The following is a 6000-nucleotide window of genomic DNA, read 5'->3' on the forward strand; positions in this document are numbered from 1 at the left end:
ACTTGATTTCAATGGCTACTTCACTGCCTGAGCCATCTGGATCCTTCCCTTTCCTGAACTGCGCAGATGGGAGTTATCCTTACAACACATCCTCCACTCCCATAACTATCCTGGTTTCAATCTATGGTAATAAACTATCCCCACATCCTCCACCCAATAGTTTCCATCCCCTCTCTCCCATCAGCTCCTCCCCATTCCCATCTTCCACCCTGTTTATTTGCATCCCTCTGCCAATGCTATGCCCATCTTTCCCCACTCTTCCCTTTTTTGTTCCTTTTCTCCCACCTCCCTGCCTCACAAACTCCTGATGCTGCATCTGTTGGCAGTCTAGTCCCTGCACACTCCACCAGACAGCATTTGTCTCTCTCCCCACCCGTACACTACTATCCCCTCCCCTTCCTCACCCTCTCCAGATTGTTGCTTGCATCCTACATGATAGCTGCAGTCCAGCCCGAGATGCTGGAGAGTGTGTGTGTGTGTGTGTGTGTCTACACTTTGACATGTCTTCTTTACCGTAAACAGCAACCTGTCCTTTCCTACATTGTTGATATTGCTACCTGGAGTTTCCATTGTTTCAAAATATTGATTGTTATTTTTATTTTTCCTCTTTCCCACGCATTTTATAGAATATATACTCGAACTGCTCAGCATTGTGCTCTGTTTGGACTTAGGTTTGTATGTCGTCATTGTTCTTAAGTGAAGCCACTTATTATTCACCGTTTTTATAATCAGTATAAAAATTTAGAGTGGACGGTTATGTGTGTTACCTGACTCACTCATAGGCATTATTTTCATGAAAGTAGTTGTTTCACATTATGTTATTTGTTATACTCATAGTATTTTGATTCAGTGTTTTGTTTTTCATTGTGGCAAAAAATATAACTCTATTATACAATAGAGCGGACACATCTATTCATCCCATATTCTGAAAGACAAAAACCAAAACATATAACACTCAGCTACTTACTATTGAGGCAGTAGGGAGATGACTGGGAAGTTGTAAGGTGATAGGTTTACAAGATTGTACATACAAGGTGTTTTGTAAAGAATGACCTGATTTTGAATGGTTGTAATTATGAAACATGGGATATGCTGGCTAGAAAATGTGTGTTGTTTGGCAATAAGATGTGTGTTGTCTGAATGGGTGTAGCCTAGAGGTTCAGAAAATTGCTGTTAGATGTCAGTCAGAAGGCATTTTGTTTACTACACTCTTCAGAGAGTGAGTCACTAATTCCGGCCCAGCAAGCTTTTCGTCGGCGTTTTGGGTCTGATCCACCTGCACCCAAAAACATTCCTTGTTGGTATCATCAATTTGAAGAGACAGGATGCTTCTGCAAAGGTAAGAGTCCAGGTCGATCTCACACTTCTGATGACATGGTGGAATGAGCCATCTTCAAATGCTGCAGAACTGGCTTTTTCCTCAACTTCAGAAGGACTCCGAAGATTGCCATACGTCACCCCATGTGATTTTTGTCTTGTGGGGATATGTAAAGAATAACAGCCACCATAACTTCTGTAAAAGCAGATATATTTTGTAAAGTTTAGACAAATTTAGCTATCATGTTCATGGTGCTGCTGATGCAGCATTTGTAATAGCATAGCTAAAATTTTGATTTTATGAATATTTTGCAAATTTCCCCATGTTTGCAGTATCTAGTCATCAATAAAAATGGAGCTTTGAAATCAGGACATTCTTTTTGAAACACCCTGTATTTAAAAAGTGCTTTGTTATCAAAAAACAACTAAAAACTTGACAATTAATAAAATACCCAATTTAATAATGGGATCACTGATGACTGGAAAATGAGGCAGTTAAACCCAAGGGTCACCACATCAGTATATACAATTCTTAAAATGCATGGGTGTAAGGTGATAATTTAAAAAAGAAAGATCACTGCAGCTTGGAATAAAATCTCCTTTCTTTTCTCATCAAAATAATGTAACATAGTAAATAGCTGCAGCAAGAATTATTAATTGCCATATGGCAATGCTCGTTAACAATTATAAGTCAAGAACATCAGTTGATCAAACAAATAACTGACTTAGCAGCTGCACAAATGGCTTAAGGCCCAATGATTAATGCCTACCACAGCAAAGCCGTTTCAAATAATTAAATTTTAAAAACAAATTTCATAAAGGAACAAGAAGTCTCACCCCCTAAAGACTAGCTTACAGCAACATGGACCACTCTTAAGTGAACAAAATTTCACTACTCAAAAAACTTTAGTAATATTTACGACATACACAGGATAACACAAACAATGACTGGCGGCCAAGTAAACTAGTTTTAAAATTGGTGAAGGTGCTTTAGGATTTATACAGAATTTGGTTAAGAATATAAGATGCCCATTAGTAATTACATTACACAACAGAATTAAAGGATGACTTTTTCAAAATCCTGTAATTGTCTCCCTTTCAGATGCATAAGTTTGAAATTTGGCTCAAAGGTACATACAACTTTCTTCTGTAATGGTGCAAAATTATGGCACCCTGCATCACCCTCAGGATCAATGACACTTCAAATAGCAAATCTGTTCATCACTGTTGACGTGTGTCACAGTGGGAAGGTCGTCAGAGCCCCTCTTAACCACATTTCGTCCCTTCTTTTGTCTCATCGAAATGGAAGTCAGAACGGTGACTCCCAGTGTTGAAATTGTGGTTTTCTTATGAGTGGCTGAGGAAAGTATTTCAGACACTCTGCCACTCAGATTGAAACAAAAATGCCTCAGAGGCTGATAAAGGGTGTCAATGAAACCACCCCTTTCCCAACCATTTTAAAACTGACAATTTGGTGTGATGAGCAGCAGGAAGACATTCTGGACAATCCTTGATACTGCTGACATCTCCCTAAGACTTAATCCTTCTACAAGAACATTGTGGGCTAGCAACCCTACTGAACATGACCTCACCCCTTTGGAGGCAGTGTAACTACAGTTTTTGCTCTGGTGTACGGGGTGGAATCAGAAGGGACTGTTCAAAACCATTCGACAAAATTTGAATATGAGTCAAAGCAGCAAATGTGCTTATGCTTTTTCAGTGTTCCTGTTTCACGCCGTCCTGTGGCATGATCATCGAGGAGTGAGACATTAACACATGCATGAATAAAATGGCAAAGTGCCCCTCCAGTTTGGCAAAACCCTTGGTGGCACCTGATCACATTTATAGAAAATTTAAAAATGTGACTTTACACAGAAACCCTGCGAAGTAGTACTAGGCCCCTGCAGGTAGGCAACTACTTTGCAGCTTCAATGCCAGTCGCTTGTACAGTCCCCTTGCACGTCCCACATACCCACTGTCTGGCCACAAAGGCGCACCATTTCAATGACTCAGAACCACCAAGGCCTCAAGCAACTGGATCACATGCTCCGCCAGGGTTTTGACCACCTCTTGTTGTGCCCTGAAATGAGGAATATCTTCTCCACGTGTCCCACAGTGGTATTCTGTTGCCCATCAAACCTACCCTACTCCACTCCTGATCATATCTGTGCAATGGACCTAGATGGACGACTTTCCCAAACATCCTCCGACTACCACCGACACCAGTCCTATCACAGGCAACTCCTATCCCATCCAAAGCAAGGCCACCTGTTAAAGCAGCCATGTGATCTACCAACTACACTACAACTACAACATTGCTTTCTATGTGGGCATGGCACTCTACAGGCTGTCTGTACACACGAATGGCCACTGCCAAATTGTGGCCAGGAGACAACTGGACCACCCAGTTGCTGAAAATGCTGCCCAAGACAATATGATTCACTCTGATGACTGTTTCACAGACTGTGCCATCTGGATTGTTCCTACCAATACCAAGTTTACTGAATAACACAAAAGTGGGAACTATCTCTACAAAAATCTTTCATTTTCTTAACTTCCCATGGCCTCAACCTTCTCTAGTCCCCATCCTCCACTTACCTATCCCCTTTCCCCTTCCCTGCTCCCACTCAAGCACTACACATGCCTTCTACCCCAACGCACCTACCAGTCTTTTTCCCTTTCTCTTCTTCTCTCCATCGCCCCCCCCCCCCTCCCCCCTCTCCCCAGAACAGCCTCCTGACAAGCAATCCTATTCTGTGCCCACCACATCCCTGATTGCTCTCACAAGTAGCACAGCATCTTATCTTCCCTCACAGTTACCCTGACATCTCTCCTCTCCCTGCCCCATGCCACCTCGTATCCCTACCACCCACCTTGTGAAGATTCCTGCTCATGTCAGACATAGCCATAGTCAGGCTCCAGCACCTGGAGTCAGTAGCTCTGTGTGTGTGTGTGTGTGTGTGTGTGTGTGTGTGTGTGTGTGTGTGTGAGAGAGAGAGAGAGAGTTGTGCTTGTGTGAATATGTGTGTTGTACTTCAGAAGAAGGACTTTGAAAGATTATATGTTTCAGCAGTCTTTTTCATTGTTCCTGTTTGCAATTCAGTGTGTCCTCTATGCAGTGAGTTGCAAGCTATTCTTCCCACATTGTTGAGAAAAGAAATTTATGTTTTATTATTGTGTTAGGGAGGCAAGAGTTTGAAAGCAGCAACTGAAGTTGACTGTGTGGTTGTGAGAAGCATACTGCATAATGTAATGGTTCAACTTGTCCTTATTCCTACTGGCGGGCAAGCATGTTGGTGTTTGATGCCTACACAAAAAGCTGTGGTCTGAGTGTGTAATGTCAAAATTATTTATATGTGGTTGGCTGCCTTCACAATTGACCTTCATTTTAATCAAATAGGATACACCACTGACACGAATGGAGTAGGATGTTCTGGCGGATGCACAGACCACATTTTGTACCAGACTCTGTGGCATGAATATGACGGATGTAGAAGGGGTTTTGGGGAAGGATTTGTAGAAGGTCCCAGAATTACTCCCTCCCATTAATGTCAACAGAGTGAACAAAACAGTAAGGGAAATTCCAGGGTGGAGCACTATATTAGATAAGGGAAAGGCAACCACTCACCTGTAGCAGACCAATGCATGAAGCACAGAGACACACAACAGGAAACAGCATTCACACTAGCTTTGAGCTCTTGCTCTTTTTTTTCCCCCGCAAAACTACACACGCTCACATACAAGGAGACCCATACACACTCTCCTGCTGTCACAGCAAGACTGATAGTTGATGCTCGGTATTGAAAGCAGTTGCCTTAGCTGGTGGAGGTGGAAAGAGGTTAGGAAAGGATGCAAAGAGGAGAGTGGGTATTGGGAAACAGAGTGTATAATACTGAATATGGAAGTTGGCTGACGCCGGAAGTAAGTAGCAATGAAATATTAAATGTTGAAGAGGATATACAAGCAGGACACCAGCTCTGACAGCATGTTTATTGCTGTAAAATAATCGCCTCGGAGTCCAGCAATATAAATTCAGAGTGACTTGTTAATCAACTTTGCACTTGGCCACAGCTTGAAGGTAGTGGTGACTATTCATTTGAGCGGACAGTTGGTTGTTGATTGTGCGACCATTAAAGACTATGCTGAAGTTACAGCACAGCTGGTACACGATATAACTGCTTTCGCATGTGACCCTGCTATGATAGGCTAGGATATTCCTATTACAGGACTGGAATAGGGTGTGCTGTGCGAATTCAAAGGACGGATCTTTTATCGAGAGAGGACAGTTGGCAAGGTATTGTGAATAGGTGTGGAACAAGAATAGACCCGAATATTTTGTCTATGTTGATCCATTGTAGAATCAGGATGGTGGCCAGTCATATACAGACAATCAGATATATCAATCCTGCTGTTAGCTGTCAAGCCTTCGAAGTAAAAACTTAACATATGAATTCACAGAATCCAGATATTGATGGCTCCAGTACACAATGATCGATATATCTGAGTGTCTGTATATGGAGTGCATAGGGGTCTTGAAGATGGCATTATTGAGATGCTGAAACTGGTTGTCTGAATAAAATAACTTCTCAAAACATACGGCTGTTTGGCTATTTTCCTTCGTAAAGCACATTTTGTAGATTGGATGGGTGGTGGAATAACATTCGGGAGAGGTGGGAGGAATTG

The sequence above is a fragment of the Schistocerca serialis genome, chromosome 9 (genome assembly GCF_023864345.2).
Source record: "Schistocerca serialis cubense isolate TAMUIC-IGC-003099 chromosome 9, iqSchSeri2.2, whole genome shotgun sequence".
NCBI lineage: Eukaryota > Metazoa > Arthropoda > Insecta > Orthoptera > Acrididae > Schistocerca > Schistocerca serialis.